The sequence below is a fragment of the Lissotriton vulgaris genome, chromosome 10 (genome assembly GCF_964263255.1).
Source record: "Lissotriton vulgaris chromosome 10, aLisVul1.2, whole genome shotgun sequence".
NCBI lineage: Eukaryota > Metazoa > Chordata > Amphibia > Caudata > Salamandridae > Lissotriton > Lissotriton vulgaris.
This window is the reverse complement of record NC_141698.1, coordinates 837,078,809-837,103,952: the sequence shown is the minus strand read 5'-3', so window position 1 is coordinate 837,103,952 and position 25,144 is coordinate 837,078,809.

Below are 25,144 nucleotides of genomic sequence, written 5' to 3'. Positions count from 1 at the left end.
GGGACCATTGCATCAAAGATATCCCATGAAGGGACCAGTGCATCAAAGACATCCCATGAAGGGACCAGTGCATCAAAGATATCCCATAAAGGGACAGATATCCCATGAAGGGACCAGTGCATCAAAGATATCCCATGAAAGGACAGATATCCCATGAAGGGACCAGTGCATCAAAGATATCCCATGAAGGGACCAGTGCATCAATGACATCCCATGAAGGGACCAGTGCATCAAAGACATCCCATCAAGGGACCAGTGCACCAAAGATATCTATGAAGGGACCAGTGCACCAAAGATATCCCATGAAGGGACCAGTGCACCAAAGATATCCCATGAAGGGACCAGTGCACCAAAGATATCCCATGAAGGGACCAGTGCACCAAAGATATCCCATGAAGGGACAGATATCCCAATAAGGGACCAGTGCACCAAAGATATCCCATGAACGGACCATGCACCAAAGATATCCCATGAAGGGACAGATATCCCATGAAGGGACCAGTGCATCAAAGATATCCCATGAAGGGACCAGTGCATCAAAGATATCCCATGAAGGGACCAGTGCATCAAAGATATCCCATGAAGGGACCAGTGCATCAAAGATATCCCATGAAGGGACAGATCCCATGAAGGGACCAGTGCATCAAAGATATCCCATGATGGGACAGATATCCCATGAAGGGACCAGTTCACCAAAGATATCCCATGAAGGGACCAGTGCATCAATGATATCCCATGAAGGGACCAGTGCATCAAAGATATCCCATGAAGGGACCAGTGCATCAAAGATATCCCATGAAGGGACCAGTGCATCAAAGATATCCCATGAAGGGACCAGTGCATCAAAGATATCCCATGAAGGGACAGATATCCCATGAAGGGACCAGTGCACAAAAGATATCCCATGAAGGGACCAGTGCACAAAAGATATCCCATGAAGGGACAGATATCCCATGAAGGGACCAGTGCACCAAAGATAACCCATAAAGGGACAGATATCCCATGAAGGGACCAGTGCACCAAAGATAACCCATAAAGGGACCGATATCCCATGAAGGGACCAGTGCACCAAAGATATCCCATGAAGGGACAGATATCCCATGAAGGGACCAGTGCATCAAAAATATCCCATGAAGGGACAGATATCCCATGAAGGGACCAGTTCACCAAAGATATCCCATGAAGGGACCAGTGCACCAAAGATATCCCATGAAGGGACCAGTGCATCAAAGATATCCCATGAAGGGACCAGTGCATCAAAGATATCCCATGAAGGGACAGATATCCCATGAAGGGACCAGTGCACAAAAGATATCCCATGAAGGGACCAGTGCACAAAAGATATCCCATGAAGGGACAGATATTCAATGAAGGGACCAGTGCACCAAAGATAACCCATAAAGGGACCGATATCCCATGAAGGGACCAGTGCACCAAAGATATCCCATGAAGGGACAGATATCCCATGAAGGGACCAGTGCACTAAAGATATCCCATGAAGGGACCAGTGCACCAAAGATATCCCATGAAGGGACCAGTGCACCAAAGATATCCCATGAAGGGACCAGTGCATCAAAGATATCCCATGAAGGGACCAGTGCATCAAAGATATCCCATGAAGGGACCAGTGCATCAAAGATATCCCATGAAGGGACAGATATCCCATCAAGGGACCAGTACACAAAAGATATCCCATGAAGGGACAGATATCCCATGAAGGGACCAGTGCACCAAAGATATCCCATAAAGGGACCGATATCCCATGAAGGGACCAGTGCACCAAAGATAACCCATGAAGGGACAGATATCCCATCAAGGGACCAGTGCACAAAAGATATCCCATGAAGGGACAGATATCCCATGAAGGGACCAGTGCACAAAAGATATCCCATGAAGGGACAGATATCCCATGAAGGGACCAGTGCACCAAAGATATCCCATAAAGGGACAGATATCCCATGAAGGGACCAGTGCACAAAAGATATCCCATGAAGGGACTAGTGCATCAAAGATATCCCATGAAGGGACCATTGCATCAAAGATATCCAATGAAGGGACCAGGCATCAAAGACATCCCATGAAGGGACCAGTGCACCAAAGATATCCCATGAAGGGACCAGTGCACCAAAGATATCCCACGAAGGGACAGATATCCCATGAAGGGACCAGTGCACCAAAGATATCCCATAAAGGGACAGATATCCCATGAAGGGACCAGTGCACCAAAGATATCCCCTAAAAGGGACCGATATCCCATGAAGGGACCAGTACATTATAGATATCCCATGAAGGGACAGATATCCCATGAAGGGACCAGCGCACCAAAGATATCCCATGAAGGGACCAGTGCATCAAAGATATCCCATGAAGGGACCAGTGCATCAAAGATATCCCATGAAGGGACCAGTGCATCAAAGACATCCCATGAAGGGACCAGTGCATCAAAGATATCCCATGAAGGGACCAGTGCACCAAAGATATCCCATGAAGGGACCAGTGCACCAAAGATATCCCATGAAGGGACTTATATCCCATGAAGGGACCAGTGCATCAAAGATATCCCATGAAGGGACAGATATCCCATGAAGGGACCAGTGCATCAAAGATATTCCATGAAGGGACCAGTGCACCAAGTTTAGCCCATGAAGGGACAGATATTCCATGAAGGGACCAGTGCATCAAAGATATCCCATGAAGGGACAGATATCCCATGAAAGGACCAGTGCACCAAAGATATCCCATGAAGGGACCAGTGCATCAAAGATATCCCATGAAGGGACAGATATCCCATAAAGGGACCAGTGCATCAAAGATATCCCATGAAGGGACAGATATCCCATGAAGGGACCGTGCATCAAAGATATCCCATGAAGGGACAGATATCCCATGAAGGGACCAGTGCACCAAAGATATCCCATGAAGGGACCAGTGCATCAAAGATATCCCATGAAGGGACCAGTGCACCAAAGATATCCCATGAAGGGACCAGTGCACCAAAGATATCCCATGAAGGGACCAGTGCACCAAAGATATCCCATGAAGGGACCATTGCATCAAAGATATCCCATGAAGGGACAGATATCCCATGAAGGGACCAGTGCATCAAAGATATCCCATTAAGGGACAGATATCCCATGAAGGGACCAGTGCATCAAAGATATCCCATGAAGGGACAGATATCCCATGAAGGGACCAGTGCATCAAAGATATCCCATGAAGGGACCAGTGCACAAAAGATAACCCATGAAGGGACAGATATCCCATGAAGGGACCAGTGCATCAAAGATATCCCATTAAGGGACAGATATCCCATGAAAGGACCAGTGCACCAAAGATATCCCATGAAGGGACCAGTGCATCAAAGATATCCCATGAAGGGACCAGTGCATCAAAGATATCCCATGAAGGGACCAGTGCATCAAAGATATCCCATGAAGGGACCAGTGCACCAAGGATATCCCATTGAAGGGACTGATATCATATGAAGGGACCAGTGCACCAAGGTTAGCCCATGAAGGGACAGATATTCCATGAAGGGACCAGTGCATCAAAGATATCCCATGAAGGGACAGATATCCCATGAAAGGACCAGTGCACCAAAGATATCCCATGAAGGGACCAGTGCATCAAAGATATCCCATGAAGGGACAGATATCCCATGAAGGGACCAGTGCATCAAAGATATCCCATGAAGGGACAGATATCCCATGAAGGGACCAGTGCATCAAAGATATCCCATGAAGGGACCAGTGCACAAAAGATATCCCATGAAGGGACCAGTGCATCAAAGATATCCCATGAAGGGACCATTGCATCAAAGATATCCCATGAAGGGACCAGTGCATCAAAGACATCCCATGAAGGGACCAGTGCATCAAAGATATCCCATGAAGGGACCAGTGCACCAAAGATATCCCATGAAGGGACAGATATCCCATGAAGGGACCAGTGCACAAAAGATATCCCATGAAGGGACAGATATCCCATGAAGGGACCAGTGCACGAAAGATATCCCATGAAGGGACAGATATCCCATGAAGGGACCAGTGCACAAAAGATATCCCATAAAGGGACAGATATCCCATGAAGGGACCAGTGCACCAAAGATATCCCATGAAGGGACCAGTGCACCAAAGATATCCCATGAAGGGACCAGTGCACCAAAGATATCCCATGAAGGGACCAGTGCACCAAAGATATCCCATGAAGGGACCAGTGCACCAAAGATATCCCATGAAGGGACAGATATCCCAATAAGGGACCAGTGCACCAAAGATATCCCATGAACGGACCATGCACCAAAGATATCCCATGAAGGGACAGATATCCCATGAAGTGACCAGTGCACCAAAGATATCCCATGAAGGGACCAGTGCACCAAAGATATCCCATGAAGGGACCAGTGCATCAAAGATATCCCATGAAGGGACCAGTGCATCAAAGATATCCCATGAAGGGACCAGTGCATCAAAGATATCCCATGAAGGGACAGATCCCATGAAGGGACCAGTGCATCAAAGATATCCCATGAAGGGACAGATATCCCATGAAGGGACCAGTTCACCAAAGATATCCCATGAAGGGACAGATATCCCATGAAGGGACCAGTGCATCAAAGATATCCCATGAAGGGACCAGTGCACAAAAGATATCCCATGAAGGGACCAGTGCATCAAAGATATCCCATGAAGGGACCATTGCATCAAAGATATCCCATGAAGGGACCAGTGCATCAAAGACATCCCATGAAGGGACCAGTGCATCAAAGATATCCCATGAAGGGACCAGTGCACCAAAGATATCCCATGAAGGGACGGATATCCCATGAAGGGACCAGTGCACAAAAGATATCCCATGAAGGGACCAGTGCACAAAAGATATCCCATAAAGGGACAGATATCCCATGAAGGGACCAGTGCATCAAAGATCTCCCATGAAGGGACAGATATCCCATGAAGGGACCAGTGCATCAAAGATATCCCATGAAGGGACCAGTGCATCAATGACATCCCATGAAGGGACCAGTGCATCAAAGACATCCCATCAAGGGACCAGTGCACCAAAGATATCTATGAAGGGACCAGTGCACCAAAGATATCCCATGAAGGGACCAGTGCACCAAAGATATCCCATGAAGGGACCAGTGCACCAAAGATATCCCATGAAGGGACCAGTGCACCAAAGATATCCCATGAAGGGACAGATATCCCAATAAGGGACCAGTGCACCAAAGATATCCCATGAACGCACCATGCACCAAAGATATCCCATGAAGGGACAGATATCCCATGAAGGGACCAGTGCATCAAAGATATCCCATGAAGGGACCAGTGCATCAAAGATATCCCATGAAGGGACCAGTGCATCAAAGATATCCCATGAAGGGACCAGTGCATCAAAGATATCCCATGAAGGGACAGATCCCATGAAGGGACCAGTGCATCAAAGATATCCCATGAAGGGACAGATATCCCATGAAGGGACCAGTTCACCAAAGATATCCCATGAAGGGACCAGTGCATCAATGATATCCCATGAAGGGACCAGTGCATCAAAGATATCCCATGAAGGGACCAGTGCATCAAAGATATCCCATGAAGGGACCAGTGCATCAAAGATATCCCATGAAGGGACCAGTGCATCAAAGATATCCCATGAAGGGACAGATATCCCATGAAGGGACCAGTGCACAAAAGATATCCCATGAAGGGACCAGTGCACAAAAGATATCCCATGAAGGGACAGATATCCCATGAAGGGACCAGTGCACCAAAGATAACCCATAAAGGGACAGATATCCCATGAAGGGACCAGTGCACCAAAGATAACCCATAAAGGGACCGATATCCCATGAAGGGACCAGTGCACCAAAGATATCCCATGAAGGGACAGATATCCCATGAAGGGACCAGTGCATCAAAAATATCCCATGAAGGGACAGATATCCCATGAAGGGACCAGTTCACCAAAGATATCCCATGAAGGGACCAGTGCACCAAAGATATCCCATGAAGGGACCAGTGCATCAAAGATATCCCATGAAGGGACCAGTGCATCAAAGATATCCCATGAAGGGACAGATATCCCATGAAGGGACCAGTGCACAAAAGATATCCCATGAAGGGACAGATATTCAATGAAGGGACCAGTGCACCAAAGATAACCCATAAAGGGACTGATATCCCATGAAGGGACCAGTGCACCAAAGATATCCCATGAAGGGACAGATATCCCATGAAGGGACCAGTGCACCAAAGATATCCCATGAAGGGACCAGTGCACCAAAGATATCCCATGAAGGGACCAGTGCACCAAAGATATCCCATGAAGGGACCAGTGCATCAAAGATATCCCATGAAGGGACCAGTGCATCAAAAATATCCCATGAAGGGACCAGTGCATCAAAGATATCCCATGAAGGGACCAGTGCATCAAAGATATCCCATGAAGGGACAGATATCCCATCAAGGGACCAGTGCACAAAAGATATCCCATGAAGGGACAGATATCCCATGAAGGGACCAGTGCACCAAAGATATCCCATAAAGGGACCGATATCCCATGAAGGGACCAGTGCACCAAAGATATCCCATGAAGGGACAGATATCCCATCAAGGGACCAGTGCACAAAAGATATCCCATGAAGGGACAGATATCCCATGAAGGGACCAGTGCACAAAAGATATCCCATGAAGGGACAGATATCCCATGAAGGGACCAGTGCACCAAAGATATCCCATAAAGGGACAGATATCCCATGAAGGGACCAGTGCACAAAAGATATCCCATGAAGGGACTAGTGCATCAAAGATATCCCATGAAGGGACCATTGCATCAAAGATATCCAATGAAGGGACCAGGCATCAAAGACATCCCATGAAGGGACCAGTGCACCAAAGATATCCCATGAAGGGACCAGTGCACCAAAGATATCCCACGAAGGGACAGATATCCCATGAAGGGACCAGTGCACCAAAGATATCCCATAAAGGGACAGATATCCCATGAAGGGACCAGTGCACCAAAGATATCCCCTAAAAGGGACCGATATCCCATGAAGGGACCAGTGCATTATAGATATCCCATGAAGGGACCATTGCATCAAAGATATCCCATGAAGGGACAGATATCCCATGAAGGGACCAGTGCATCAAAGATATCCCATGAAGGGACAGATATCCCATGAAGGGACCAGTGCATCAAAGATATCCCATGAAGGGACCATTGCATCAAAGATATCCCATGAAGGGACAGATATCCCATGAAGGGACCAGTGCATCAAAAATATACCATGAAGGGACAGATATCCCATGAAGGGACCAGTGCACAAAAGATATCCCATGAAGGGACAGATATCCCATGAAGGGACCAGTGCATCAAAGATATCCCATTAAGGGACAGATATCCCATGAAAGGACCAGTGCACCAAAGATATCCCATGAAGGGACCAGTGCATCAAAGATATCCCATGAAGGGACCAGTGCATCAAAGATATCCCATGAAGGGACCAGTGCATCAAAGATATCCCATGAAGGGACCAGTGCATCAAAGATATCCCATGAAGGGACCAGTGCACCAAAGATATCCCATTGAAGGGACTGATATCCCATGAAGGGACCAGTGCACCAAGGTTAGCCCATGAAGGGACAGATATCCCATGAAAGGACCAGTGCACCAAAGATATCCCATGAAGGGACCAGTGCATCAAAGATATCCCATGAAGGGACTGATATCCCATGAAGGGACCAGTGCACCAAGGTTAGCCCATAAATCGACAGATATTCCATGAAGGGACCAGTGCATCAAAGATATCCCATGAAGGGACAGATATCCCATGAAAGGACCAGTGCACCAAAGATATCCCATGAAGGGACCAGTGCATCAAAGATATCCCATGAAGGGACAGATATCCCATGAAGGGACCAGTGCATCAAAGATATCCCATGAAGGGACCAGTGCACAAAAGATATCCCATGAAGGGACCAGTGCATCAAAGATATCCCATGAAGGGACCATTGCATCAAAGATATCCCATGAAGGGACCAGTGCATCAAAGACATCCCATGAAGGGACCAGTGCATCAAAGATATCCCATGAAGGGACCAGTGCATCAAAGATATCCCATGAAGGGACCAGTGCACCAAAGATATCCCATGAAGGGACAGATATCCCATGAAGGGACCAGTGCACAAAAGATATCCCATGAAGGGACCAGTGCACAAAAGATATCCCATGAAGGGACAGATATCCCATGAAGGGACCAGTGCACAAAAGATATCCCATGAAGGGACCAGTGCACTAAAGATATCCCATGAAGGGACCAGTGCACTAAAGATATCCCATGAAGGGACCAGTGCATCAAAGATATCCCATGAAGGGACCAGTGCATCAAAGATATCCCATGAAGGGACCAGTGCACACAAGATATCCCATGAAGGGACCAGTGCATCAAAGATATCCCATGAAGGGACCAGTGCATCAAAGATATCCCATGAAGGGACCAGTGCATCAAAGACATCCCATGAAGGGACCAGTGCATCAAAGATATCCCATGAAGGGACCAGTGCACCAAAGATATCCCATGAAGGGACAGATATCCCATGAAGGGACCAGTGCACAAAAGATATCCCATGAAGGGACCAGTGCACAAAAGATATCCCATGAAGGGACAGATATCCCATGAAGGGACCAGTGCACAAAAGATATCCCATGAAGGGACCAGTGCACTAAAGATATCCCATGAAGGGACCAGTGCACTAAAGATATCCCATGAAGGGACCAGTGCATCAAAGATATCTCATGAAGGGACCAGTGCACCAAAGATATCCCATGAAGGGACAGATATCCCATGAAGGGACCAGTGCACAAAAGATATCCCATGAAGGGACAGATATCCCATGAAAGGACCAGTGCACCAAAGATATCCCATGAAGGGACCAGTGCATCAAAGATATCCCATGAAGGGACAGATATCCCATGAAGGGACCAGTGCATCAAAGATACCCCATGAAGGGACAGATATCCCATGAAGGGACCAGTGCATTAAAGATTTCCCATGAAGGGACCAGTGCACAAAAGATATCCCATGAAGGGACCAGTGCATCAAAGATATCCCATGAAGGGACCATTGCATCAAAGATATCCCATGAAGGGACCAGTGCATCAAAGACATCCCATGAAGGGACCAGTGCATCAAAGACATCCCATCAAGGGACCAGTGCACCAAAGATATCTATGAAGGGACCAGTGCACCAAAGATATCCCATGAAGGGACCAGTGCACCAAAGATATCCCATGAAGGGACCAGTGCACCAAAGATATCCCATGAAGGGACCAGTGCACCAAAGATATCCCATGAAGGGACAGATATCCCAATAAGGGACCAGTGCACCAAAGATATCCCATGAACGGACCATGCACCAAAGATATCCCATGAAGGGACAGATATCCCATGAAGGGACCAGTGCATCAAAGATATCCCATGAAGGGACCAGTGCATCAAAGATATCCCATGAAGGGACCAGTGCATCAAAGATATCCCATGAAGGGACCAGTGCATCAAAGATATCCCATGAAGGGACAGATCCCATGAAGGGACCAGTGCATCAAAGATATCCCATGATGGGACAGATATCCCATGAAGGGACCAGTTCACCAAAGATATCCCATGAAGGGACCAGTGCATCAATGATATCCCATGAAGGGACCAGTGCATCAAAGATATCCCATGAAGGGACCAGTGCATCAAAGATATCCCATGAAGGGACCAGTGCATCAAAGATATCCCATGAAGGGACCAGTGCATCAAAGATATCCCATGAAGGGACAGATATCCCATGAAGGGACCAGTGCACAAAAGATATCCCATGAAGGGACCAGTGCACAAAAGATATCCCATGAAGGGACAGATATCCCATGAAGGGACCAGTGCACCAAAGATAACCCATAAAGGGACAGATATCCCATGAAGGGACCAGTGCACCAAAGATAACCCATAAAGGGACCGATATCCCATGAAGGGACCAGTGCACCAAAGATATCCCATGAAGGGACAGATATCCCATGAAGGGACCAGTGCATCAAAAATATCCCATGAAGGGACAGATATCCCATGAAGGGACCAGTTCACCAAAGATATCCCATGAAGGGACCAGTGCACCAAAGATATCCCATGAAGGGACCAGTGCATCAAAGATATCCCATGAAGGGACCAGTGCATCAAAGATATCCCATGAAGGGACAGATATCCCATGAAGGGACCAGTGCACAAAAGATATCCCATGAAGGGACCAGTGCACAAAAGATATCCCATGAAGGGACAGATATTCAATGAAGGGACCAGTGCACCAAAGATAACCCATAAAGGGACCGATATCCCATGAAGGGACCAGTGCACCAAAGATATCCCATGAAGGGACAGATATCCCATGAAGGGACCAGTGCACTAAAGATATCCCATGAAGGGACCAGTGCACCAAAGATATCCCATGAAGGGACCAGTGCACCAAAGATATCCCATGAAGGGACCAGTGCATCAAAGATATCCCATGAAGGGACCAGTGCATCAAAGATATCCCATGAAGGGACCAGTGCATCAAAGATATCCCATGAAGGGACAGATATCCCATCAAGGGACCAGTGCACAAAAGATATCCCATGAAGGGACAGATATCCCATGAAGGGACCAGTGCACCAAAGATATCCCATAAAGGGACCGATATCCCATGAAGGGACCAGTGCACCAAAGATATCCCATGAAGGGACAGATATCCCATCAAGGGACCAGTGCACAAAAGATATCCCATGAAGGGACAGATATCCCATGAAGGGACCAGTGCACAAAAGATATCCCATGAAGGGACAGATATCCCATGAAGGGACCAGTGCACCAAAGATATCCCATAAAGGGACAGATATCCCATGAAGGGACCAGTGCACAAAAGATATCCCATGAAGGGACTAGTGCATCAAAGATATCCCATGAAGGGACCATTGCATCAAAGATATCCAATGAAGGGACCAGGCATCAAAGACATCCCATGAAGGGACCAGTGCACCAAAGATATCCCATGAAGGGACCAGTGCACCAAAGATATCCCACGAAGGGACAGATATCCCATGAAGGGACCAGTGCACCAAAGATATCCCATAAAGGGACAGATATCCCATGAAGGGACCAGTGCACCAAAGATATCCCCTAAAAGGGACCGATATCCCATGAAGGGACCAGTACATTATAGATATCCCATGAAGGGACAGATATCCCATGAAGGGACCAGCGCACCAAAGATATCCCATGAAGGGACCAGTGCATCAAAGATATCCCATGAAGGGACCAGTGCATCAAAGATATCCCATGAAGGGACCAGTGCATCAAAGATATCCCATGAAGGGACCAGTGCATCAAAGACATCCCATGAAGGGACCAGTGCATCAAAGATATCCCATGAAGGGACCAGTGCACCAAAGATATCCCATGAAGGGACCAGTGCACCAAAGATATCCCATGAAGGGACTTATATCCCATGAAGGGACCAGTGCATCAAAGATATCCCATGAAGGGACAGATATCCCATGAAGGGACCAGTGCATCAAAGATATTCCATGAAGGGACCAGTGCACCAAGTTTAGCCCATGAAGGGACAGATATTCCATGAAGGGACCAGTGCATCAAAGATATCCCATGAAGGGACAGATATCCCATGAAAGGACCAGTGCACCAAAGATATCCCATGAAGGGACCAGTGCATCAAAGATATCCCATGAAGGGACAGATATCCCATGAAGGGACCAGTGCATCAAAGATATCCCATGAAGGGACAGATATCCCATGAAGGGACCGTGCATCAAAGATATCCAATGAAGGGACAGATATCCCATGAAGGGACCAGTGCACCAAAGATATCCCATGAAGGGACCAGTGCATCAAAGATATCCCATGAAGGGACCAGTGCACCAAAGATATCCCATGAAGGGACCAGTGCACCAAAGATATCCCATGAAGGGACCAGTGCACCAAAGATATCCCATGAAGGGACCAGTGCATCAAAGATATCCCATGAAGGGACCATTGCATCAAAGATATCCCATGAAGGGACGGATATCCCATGAAGGGACCAGTGCATCAAAGATATCCCATTAAGGGACAGATATCCCATGAAGGGACCAGTGCATCAAAGATATCCCATGAAGGGACAGATATCCCATGAAGGGACCAGTGCATCAAAGATATCCCATGAAGGGACCAGTGCACAAAAGATAACCCATGAAGGGACAGATATCCCATGAAGGGACCAGTGCATCAAAGATATCCCATTAAGGGACAGATATCCCATGAAAGGACCAGTGCACCAAAGATATCCCATGAAGGGACCAGTGCATCAAAGATATCCCATGAAGGGACCAGTGCATCAAAGATATCCCATGAAGGGACCAGTGCATCAAAGATATCCCATGAAGGGACCAGTGCACCAAGGATATCCCATTGAAGGGACTGATATCATATGAAGGGACCAGTGCACCAAGGTTAGCCCATGAAGGGACAGATATTCCATGAAGGGACCAGTGCATCAAAGATATCCCATGAAGGGACAGATATCCCATGAAAGGACCAGTGCACCAAAGATATCCCATGAAGGGACCAGTGGATCAAAGATATCCCATGAAGGGACAGATATCCCATGAAGGGACCAGTGCATCAAAGATATCCCATGAAGGGACAGATATCCCATGAAGGGACCAGTGCATCAAAGATATCCCATGAAGGGACCAGTGCACAAAAGATATCCCATGAAGGGACCAGTGCATCAAAGATATCCCATGAAGGGACCATTGCATCAAAGATATCCCATGAAGGGACCAGTGCATCAAAGACATCCCATGAAGGGACCAGTGCATCAAAGATATCCCATGAAGGGACCAGTGCACCAAAGATATCCCATGAAGGGACAGATATCCCATGAAGGGACCAGTGCACAAAAGATATCCCATGAAGGGACAGATATCCCATGAAGGGACCAGTGCACGAAAGATATCCCATGAAGGGACAGATATCCCATGAAGGGACCAGTGCACAAAAGATATCCCATAAAGGGACAGATATCCCATGAAGGGACCAGTGCACCAAAGATATCCCATGAAGGGACCAGTGCACCAAAGATATCCTATGAAGGGACCAGTGCACCAAAGATATCCCATGAAGGGACCAGTGCACCAAAGATATCCCATGAAGGGACAGATATCCCAATAAGGGACCAGTGCACCAAAGATATCCCATGAACGGACCATGCACCAAAGATATCCCATGAAGGGACAGATATCCCATGAAGTGACCAGTGCACCAAAGATATCCCATGAAGGGACCAGTGCACCAAAGATATCCCATGAAGGGACCAGTGCATCAAAGATATCCCATGAAGGGACCAGTGCATCAAAGATATCCCATGAAGGGACCAGTGCATCAAAGATATCCCATGAAGGGACAGATCCCATGAAGGGACCAGTGCATCAAAGATATCCCATGAAGGGACAGATATCCCATGAAGGGACCAGTTCACCAAAGATATCCCATGAAGGGACAGATATCCCATGAAGGGACCAGTGCATCAAAGATATCCCATGAAGGGACCAGTGCACAAAAGATATCCCATGAAGGGACCAGTGCATCAAAGATATCCCATGAAGGGACCATTGCATCAAAGATATCCCATGAAGGGACCAGTGCATCAAAGACATCCCATGAAGGGACCAGTGCATCAAAGATATCCCATGAAGGGACCAGTGCACCAAAGATATCCCATGAAGGGACGGATATCCCATGAAGGGACCAGTGCACAAAAGATATCCCATGAAGGGACCAGTGCACAAAAGATATCCCATAAAGGGACAGATATCCCATGAAGGGACCAGTGCATCAAAGATCTCCCATGAAGGGACAGATATCCCATGAAGGGACCAGTGCATCAAAGATATCCCATGAAGGGACCAGTGCATCAATGACATCCCATGAAGGGACCAGTGCATCAAAGACATCCCATCAAGGGACCAGTGCACCAAAGATATCTATGAAGGGACCAGTGCACCAAAGATATCCCATGAAGGGACCAGTGCACCAAAGATATCCCATGAAGGGACAGATATCCCAATAAGGGACCAGTGCACCAAAGATATCCCATGAACGGACCATGCACCAAAGATATCCCATGAAGGGACAGATATCCCATGAAGGGACCAGTGCATCAAAGATATCCCATGAAGGGACCAGTGCATCAAAGATATCCCATGAAGGGACCAGTGCATCAAAGATATCCCATGAAGGGACCAGTGCATCAAAGATATCCCATGAAGGGAGAGATCCCATGAAGGGACCAGTGCATCAAAGATATCCCATGAAGGGACAGATATCCCATGAAGGGACCAGTTCACCAAAGATATCCCATGAAGGGACCAGTGCATCAATGATATCCCATGAAGGGACCAGTGCATCAAAGATATCCCATGAAGGGACCAGTGCATCAAAGATATCCCATGAAGGGACCAGTGCATCAAAGATATCCCATGAAGGGACCAGTGCATCAAAGATATCCCATGAAGGGACAGATATCCCATGAAGGGACCAGTGCACAAAAGATATCCCATGAAGGGACCAGTGCACAAAAGATATCCCATGAAGGGACAGATATCCCATGAAGGGACCAGTGCACCAAAGATAACCCATAAAGGGACAGATATCCCATGAAGGGACCAGTGCACCAAAGATAACCCATAAAGGGACCGATATCCCATGAAGGGACCAGTGCACCAAAGATATCCCATGAAGGGACAGATATCCCATGAAGGGACCAGTGCATCAAAAATATCCCATGAAGGGACAGATATCCCATGAAGGGACCAGTTCACCAAAGATATCCCATGAAGGGACCAGTGCACCAAAGATATCCCATGAAGGGACCAGTGCATCAAAGATATCCCATGAAGGGACCAGTGCATCAAAGATATCCCATGAAGGGACAGATATCCCATGAAGGGACCAGTGCACAAAAGATATCCCATGAAGGGACAGATATTCAATGAAGGGACCAGTGCACCAAAGATAACCCATAAAGGGACCGATATCCCATGAAGGGACCAGTGCACCAAAGATATCCCATGAAGGGACAGATATCCCATGAAGGGACCAGTGCACCAAAGATATCCCATGAAGGGACCAGTGCACCAAAGATATCCCATGAAGGGACCAGTGCACCAAAGATATCCCATGAAGGGACCAGTGCATCAAAGATATCCCATGAAGGGACCAGTGCATCAAAAATATCCCATGAAGGGACCAGTGCATCAAAGATATCCCATGAAGGGACCAGTGCATCAAAGATATCCCATGAAGGGACAGATATCCCATCAAGGGACCAGTGCACAAAAGATATCCCATGAAGGGACAGATATCCCATGAAGGGACCAGTGCACCAAAGATATCCCATAAAGGGACCGATATCCCATGAAGGGACCAGTGCACCAAAGATATCCCATGAAGGGACAGATATCCCATCAAGGGACCAGTGCACAAAAGATATCCCATGAAGGGACAGATATCCCATGAAGGGACCAGTGCACAAAAGATATCCCATGAAGGGACAGATATCCCATGAAGGGACCAGTGCACCAAAGATATCCCATAAAGGGACAGATATCCCATGAAGGGACCAGTGCACAAAAGATATCCCATGAAGGGACTAGTGCATCAAAGATATCCCATGAAGGGACCATTGCATCAAAGATATCCAATGAAGGGACCAGGCATCAAAGACATCCCATGAAGGGACCAGTGCACCAAAGATATCCCATGAAGGGACCAGTGCACCAAAGATATCCCACGAAGGGACAGATATCCCATGAAGGGACCAGTGCACCAAAGATATCCCATAAAGGGACAGATATCCCATGAAGGGACCAGTGCACCAAAGATATCCCCTAAAAGGGACCGATATCCCATGAAGGGACCAGTGCATTATAGATATCCCATGAAGGGACCATTGCATCAAAGATATCCCATGAAGGGACAGATATCCCATGAAGGGACCAGTGCATCAAAGATATCCCATGAAGGGACAGATATCCCATGAAGGGACCAGTGCATCAAAGATATCCCATGAAGGGACCATTGCATCAAAGATATCCCATGAAGGGACAGATATCCCATGAAGGGACCAGTGCATCAAAAATATACCATGAAGGGACAGATATCCCATGAAGGGACCAGTGCACAAAAGATATCCCATGAAGGGACAGATATCCCATGAAGGGACCAGTGCATCAAAGATATCCCATTAAGGGACAGATATCCCATGAAAGGACCAGTGCACCAAAGATATCCCATGAAGGGACCAGTGCATCAAAGATATCCCATGAAGGGACCAGTGCATCAAAGATATCCCATGAAGGGACCAGTGCATCAAAGATATCCCATGAAGGGACCAGTGCATCAAAGATATCCCATGAAGGGACCAGTGCATCAAAGATATCCCATGAAGGGACCAGTGCACCAAAGATATCCCATTGAAGGGACTGATATCCCATGAAGGGACCAGTGCACCAAGGTTAGCCCATGAAGGGACAGATATCCCATGAAAGGACCAGTGCACCAAAGATATCCCATGAAGGGACCAGTGCATCAAAGATATCCCATGAAGGGACTGATATCTCATGAAGGGACCAGTGCACCAAGGTTAGCCCATAAATCGACAGATATTCCATGAAGGGACCAGTGCATCAAAGATATCCCATGAAGGGACAGATATCCCATGAAAGGACCAGTGCACCAAAGATATCCCATGAAGGGACCAGTGCATCAAAGATATCCCATGAAGGGACAGATATCCCATGAAGGGACCAGTGCATCAAAGATATCCCATGAAGGGACCAGTGCACAAAAGATATCCCATGAAGGGACCAGTGCATCAAAGATATCCCATGAAGGGACCATTGCATCAAAGATATCCCATGAAGGGACCAGTGCATCAAAGACATCCCATGAAGGGACCAGTGCATCAAAGATATCCCATGAAGGGACCAGTGCATCAAAGATATCCCATGAAGGGACCAGTGCACCAAAGATATCCCATGAAGGGACAGATATCCCATGAAGGGACCAGTGCACAAAAGATATCCCATGAAGGGACCAGTGCACAAAAGATATCCCATGAAGGGACAGATATCCCATGAAGGGACCAGTGCACAAAAGATATCCCATGAAGGGACCAGTGCACTAAAGATATCCCATGAAGGGACCAGTGCACTAAAGATATCCCATGAAGGGACCAGTGCATCAAAGATATCCCAAGAAGGGACCAGTGCATCAAAGATATCCCATGAAGGGACCAGTGCACACAAGATATCCCATGAAGGGACCAGTGCATCAAAGATATCCCATGAAGGGACCAGTGCATCAAAGATATCCCATGAAGGGACCAGTGCATCAAAGACATCCCATGAAGGGACCAGTGCATCAAAGATATCCCATGAAGGGACCAGTGCACCAAAGATATCCCATGAAGGGACAGATATCCCATGAAGGGACCAGTGCACAAAAGATATCCCATGAAGGGACCAGTGCACAAAAGATATCCCATGAAGGGACAGATATCCCATGAAGGGACCAGTGCACAAAAGATATCCCATGAAGGGACCAGTGCACTAAAGATATCCCATGAAGGGACCAGTGCACTAAAGATATCCCATGAAGGGACCAGTGCATCAAAGATATCTCATGAAGGGACCAGTGCACCAAAGATATCCCATGAAGGGACAGATATCCCATGAAGGGACCAGTGCACAAAAGATATCCCATGAAGGGACAGATATCCCATGAAAGGACCAGTGCACCAAAGATATCCCATGAAGGGACCAGTGCATCAAAGATATCCCATGAAGGGACAGATATCCCATGAAGGGACCAGTGCATCAAAGATACCCCATGAAGGGACAGATATCCCATGAAGGGACCAGTGCATTAAAGATTTCCCATGAAGGGACCAGTGCACAAAAGATATCCCATGAAGGGACCAGTGCATCAAAGATATCCCATGAAGGGACCATTGCATCAAAGATATCCCATGAAGGGACCAGTGCATCAAAGACATCCCATGAAGGGACCAGTGCATCAAAGATATCCCATAAAGGGACAGATATCCCATGAAGGGACCAGTGCATCAAAGATATCCCATGAAGGGACAGATATCCCATGAAGGGACCAGTGCATCAAAGATATCCCATGAAGGGACCAGTGCATCAATGACATCCCATGAAGGGACCAGTGCATCAAAGACATCCCATCAAGGGACCAGTGCACCAAAGATATCTATGAAGGGACCAGTGCACCAAAGATATCCCATGAAGGGACCAGTGCACCAAAGATATCCCATGAAGGGACCAGTGCACCAAAGATATCCCATGAAGGGACCAGTGCACCAAAGATATCCCATGAAGGGACAGATATCCCAATAAGGGACCAGTGCACCAAAGATATCCCATGAACGGACCATGCACCAAAGATATCCCATGAAGGGACAGATATCCCATGAAGGGACCAGTGCATCAAAGATATCCCATGAAGGGACCAGTGCATCAAAGATATCCCATGAAGGGACCAGTGCATCAAAGATATCCCATGAAGGGACCAGTGCATCAAAGATATCCCATGAAGGGACAGATCCCATGAAGGGACCAGTGCATCAAAGATATCCCATGAAGGGACAGATATCCCATGAAGGGACCAGTTCACCAAAGATATCCCATGAAGGGACCAGTGCATCAATGATATCCCATGAAGGGACCAGTGCATCAAAGATATCCTATGAAGGGACCAGTGCATCAAAGATATCCCATGAAGGGACCAGTGCATCAAAGATATCCCATGAAGGGACCAGTGCATCAAAGATATCCCATGAAGGGACAGATATCCCATGAAGGGACCAGTGCACAAAAGATATCCCATGAAGGGACCAGTGCACAAAAGATATCCCATGAAGGGACAGATATCCCATGAAGGGACCAGTGCACCAAAGATAACCCATAAAGGGACAGATATCCCATGAAGGGACCAGTGCACCAAAGATAACCCATAAAGGGACCGATATCCCATGAAGGGACCAGTGCACCAAAGATATCCCATGAAGGGACAGATATCCCATGAAGGGACCAGTGCATCAAAAATATCCCATGAAGGGACAGATATCCCATGAAGGGACCAGTTCACCAAAGATATCCCATGAAGGGACCAGTGCACCAAAGATATCCGATGAAGGGACCAGTGCATCAAAGATATCCCATGAAGGGACCAGTGCATCAAAGATATCCCATGAAGGGACAGATATCCCATGAAGGGACCAGTGCACAAAAGATATCCCATGAAGGGACCAGTGCACAAAAGATATCCCATGAAGGGACAGATATTCAATGAAGGGACCAGTGCACCAAAGATAACCCATAAAGGGACCGATATCCCATGAAGGGACCAGTGCACCAAAGATATCCCATGAAGGGACAGATATCCCATGAAGGGACCAGTGCACCAAAGATATCCCATGAAGGGACCAGTGCACCAAAGATATCCCATGAAGGGACCAGTGCACCAAAGATATCCCATGAAGGGACCAGTGCATCAAAGATATCCCATGAAGGGACCAGTGCATCAAAGATATCCCATGAAGGGACCAGTGCACCAAAGATATCCCATGAAGGGACAGATATCCCATCAAGGGACCAGTGCACAAAAGATATCCCATGAAGGGACAGATATCCCATGAAGGGACCAGTGCACCAAAGATATCCCATAAAGGGACCGATATCCCATGAAGGGACCAGTGCACCAAAGATATCCCATGAAGGGACAGATATCCCATCAAGGGACCAGTGCACAAAAGATATCCCATGAAGGGACAGATATCCCATGAAGGGACCAGTGCACAAAAGATATCCCATGAAGGGACAGATATCCCATGAAGGGACCAGTGCACCAAAGATATCCCATAAAGGGACAGATATCCCATGAAGGGACCAGTGCACAAAAGATATCCCATGAAGGGACTAGTGCATCAAAAATATCCCATGAAGGGACCATTGCATCAAAGATATCCAATGAAGGGACCAGGCATCAAAGACATCCCATGAAGGGACCAGTGCACCAAAGATATCCCATGAAGGGACCAGTGCACCAAAGATATCCCACGAAGGGACAGATATCCCATGAAGGGACCAGTGCACCAAAGATATCCCATAAAGGGACAGATATCCCATGAAGGGACCAGTGCACCAAAGATATCCCCTAAAAGGGACCGATATCCCATGAAGGGACCAGTACATTATAGATATCCCATGAAGGGACAGATATCCCATGAAGGGACCAGCGCACCAAAGATATCCCATGAAGGGACCAGTGCATCAAAGATATCCCATGAAGGGACCAGTGCATCAAAGATATCCCATGAAGGGACCAGTGCATCAAAGATATCCCATGAAGGGACCAGTGCATCAAAGACATCCCATGAAGGGACCAGTGCATCAAAGATATCCCATGAAGGGACCAGTGCACCAAAGATATCCCATGAAGGGACCAGTGCACCAAAGATATCCCATGAAGGGACTTATATCCCATGAAGGGACCAGTGCATCAAAGATATCCCATGAAGGGACAGATATCCCATGAAGGGACCAGTGCATCAAAGATATTCCATGAAGGGACCAGTGCACCAAGTTTAGCCCATGAAGGGACAGATATTCCATGAAGGGACCAGTGCATCAAAGATATCCCATGAAGGGACAGATATCCCATGAAAGGACCAGTGCACCAAAGATATCCCATGAAGGGACCAGTGCATCAAAGATATCCCATGAAGGGACAGATATCCCATGAAGGGACCAGTGCATCAAAGATATCCCATGAAGGGACAGATATCCCATGAAGGGACCGTGCATCAAAGATATCCCATGAAGGGACAGATATCCCATGAAGGGACCAGTGCACCAAAGATATCCCATGAAGGGACCAGTGCATCAAAGATATCCCATGAAGGGACCAGTGCACCAAAGATATCCCATGAAGGGACCAGTGCACCAAAGATATCCCATGAAGGGACCAGTGCACCAAAGATATCCCATGAAGGGACCAGTGCATCAAAGATATCCCATGAAGGGACCATTGCATCAAAGATATCCCATGAAGGGACAGATATCCCATGAAGGGACCAGTGCATCAAAGATATCCCATTAAGGGACAGATATCCCATGAAGGGACCAGTGCATCAAAGATATCCCATGAAGGGACAGATATCCCATGAAGGGACCAGTGCATCAAAGATATCCCATGAAGGGACCAGTGCACAAAAGATAACCCATGAAGGGACAGATATCCCATGAAGGGACCAGTGCATCAAAGATATCCCATTAAGGGACAGATATCCCATGAAAGGACCAGTGCACCAAAGATATCCCATGAAGGGACCAGTGCATCAAAGATATCCCATGAAGGGACCAGTGCATCAAAGATATCCCATGAAGGGACCAGTGCATCAAAGATATCCCATGAAGGGACCAGTGCACCAAGGATATCCCATTGAAGGGACTGATATCATATGAAGGGACCAGTGCACCAAGGTTAGCCCATGAAGGGACAGATATTCCATGAAGGGACCAGTGCATCAAAGATATCCCATGAAGGGACAGATATCCCATGAAAGGACCAGTGCACCAAAGATATCCCATGAAGGGACCAGTGCATCAAAGATATCCCATGAAGGGACAGATATCCCATGAAGGGACCAGTGCATCAAAGATATCCCATGAAGGGACAGATATCCCATGAAGGGACCAGTGCATCAAAGATATCCCATGAAGGGACCAGTGCATCAAAGATATCCCATGAAGGGACCAGTGCATCAAAGATATCCCATGAAGGGACCATTGCATCAAAGATATCCCATGAAGGGACCAGTGCATCAAAGACATCCCATGAAGGGACCAGTGCATCAAAGATATCCCATGAAGGGACCAGTGCACCAAAGATATCCCATGAAGGGACAGATATCCCATGAAGGGACCAGTGCACAAAAGATATCCCATGAAGGGACAGATATCCCATGAAGGGACCAGTGCACGAAAGATATCCCATGAAGGGACAGATATCCCATGAAGGGACCAGTGCACAAAACATATCCCATAAAGGGACAGATATCCCATGAAGGGACCAGTGCACCAAAGATATCCCATGAAGGGACCAGTGCACCAAAGATATCCCATGAAGGGACCAGTGCACCAAAGATATCCCATGAAGGGACCAGTGCACCAAAGATATCCCATGAAGGGACCAGTGCACCAAAGATATCCCATGAAGGGACAGATATCCCAATAAGGGACCAGTGCACCAAAGATATCCCATGAACGGACCATGCACCAAAGATATCCCATGAAGGGACAGATATCCCATGAAGGGACCAGTGCATCAAAGATATCCCATGAAGGGACCAGTGCATCAAAGATATCCCATGAAGGGACCAGTGCATCAAAGATATCCCATGAAGGGACAGATCCCATGAAGGGACCAGTGCATCAAAGATATCCCATGAAGGGACAGATATCCCATGAAGGGACCAGTTCACCAAAGATATCCCATGAAGGGACAGATATCCCATGAAGGGACCAGTGCATCAAAGATATCCCATGAAGGGACCAGTGCACAAAAGATATCCCATGAACGGACCAGTGCATCAAAGATATCCCATGAAGGGACCATTGCATCAAAGATATCCCATGAAGGGACCAGTGCATCAAAGACATCCCATGAAGGGACCAGTGCATCAAAGATATCCCATGAAGGGACCAGTGCACCAAAGATATCCCATGAAGGGACGGATATCCCATGAAGGGACCAGTGCACAAAAGATATCCCATGAAGGGACCAGTGCACAAAAGATATCCCATAAAGGGACAGATATCCCATGAAGGGACCAGTGCATCAAAGATCTCCCATGAAGGGACAGATATCCCATGAAGGGACCAGTGCATCAAAGATATCCCATGAAGGGACCAGTGCATCAATGACATCCCATGAAGGGACCAGTGCATCAAAGACATCCCATCAAGGGACCAGTGCACCAAAGATATTTATGAAGGGACCAGTGCACCAAAGATATCCCATGAAGGGACCAGTGCACCAAAGATATCCCATGAAGGGACCAGTGCACCAAAGATATCCCATGAAGGGACCAGTGCACCAAAGATATCCCATGAAGGGACAGATATCCCAATAAGGGACCAGTGCACCAAAGATATCCCATGAACGGACCATGCACCAAAGATATCCCATGAAGGGACAGATATCCCATGAAGGGACCAGTGCATCAAAGATATCCCATGAAGGGACCAGTGCATCAAAGATATCCCATGAAGGGACCAGTGCATCAAAGATATCCCATGAAGGGACCAGTGCATCAAAGATATCCCATGAAGGGACAGATCCCATGAAGGGACCAGTGCATCAAAGATATCCCATGAAGGGACAGATATCCCATGAAGGGACCAGTTCACCAAAGATATCCCATGAAGGGACCAGTGCATCAATGATATCCCATGAAGGGACCAGTGCATCAAAGATATCCCATGAAGGGACCAGTGCATCAAAGATATCCCATGAAGAGACCAGTGCATCAAAGATATCCCATGAAGGGACCAGTGCATCAAAGATATCCCATGAAGGGACAGATATCCCATGAAGGGACCAGTGCACAAAAGATATCCCATGAAGGGACCAGTGCACAAAAGATATCCCATGAAGGGACAGATATCCCATGAAGGGACCAGTGCACCAAAGATAACCCATAAAGGGACAGATATCCCATGAAGGGACCAGTGCACCAAAGATAACCCATAAAGGGACCGATATCCCATGAAGGGACCAGTGCACCAAAGATATCCCATGAAGGGACAGATATCCCATGAAGGGACCAGTGCATCAAAAATATCCCATGAAGGGACAGATATCCCATGAAGGGACCAGTTCACCAAAGATATCCCATGAAGGGACCAGTGCACCAAAGATATCCCATGAAGGGACCAGTGCATCAAAGATATCCCATGAAGGGACCAGTGCATCAAAGATATCCCATGAAGGGACAGATATCCCATGAAGGGACCAGTGCACAAAAGATATCCCATGAAGGGACCAGTGCACAACAGATATCCCATGAAGGGACAGATATTCAATGAAGGGACCAGTGCACCAAAGATAACCCATAAAGGGACCGATATCCCATGAAGGGACCAGTGCACCAAAGATATCCCATGAAGGGACAGATATCCCATGAAGGGACCAGTGCACCAAAGATATCCCATGAAGGGACCAGTGCACCAAAGATATCCCATGAAGGGACCAGTGCACCAAAGATATCCCATGAAGGGACCAGTGCATCAAAGATATCCCATGAAGGGACCAGTGCATCAAAAATATCCCATGAAGGGACCAGTGCATCAAAGATATCCCATGAAGGGACCAGTGCATCAAAGATATCCCATGAAGGGACAGATATCCCATCAAGGGACCAGTGCACAAAAGATATCCCATGAAGGGACAGATATCCCATGAAGGGACCAGTGCACCAAAGATATCCCATAAAGGGACCGATATCCCATGAAGGGACCAGTGCACCAAAGATATCCCATGAAGGGACAGATATCCCATCAAGGGACCAGTGCACAAAAGATATCCCATGAAGGGACAGATATCCCATGAAGGGACCAGTGCACAAAAGATATCCCATGAAGGGACAGATATCCCATGAAGGGACCAGTGCACCAAAGATATCCCATAAAGGGACAGATATCCCATGAAGGGACCAGTGCACAAAAGATATCCCATGAAGGGACTAGTGCATCAAAGATATCCCATGAAGGGACCATTGCATCAAAGATATCCAATGAAGGGACCAGGCATCAAAGACATCCCATTAAGGGACCAGGCATCAAAGACATCCCATGAAGGGACCAGTGCACCAAAGATATCCCATGAAGGGACCAGTGCACCAAAGATATCCCACGAAGGGACAGATATCCCATGAAGGGACCAGTGCACCAAAGATATCCCATAAAGGGACAGATATCC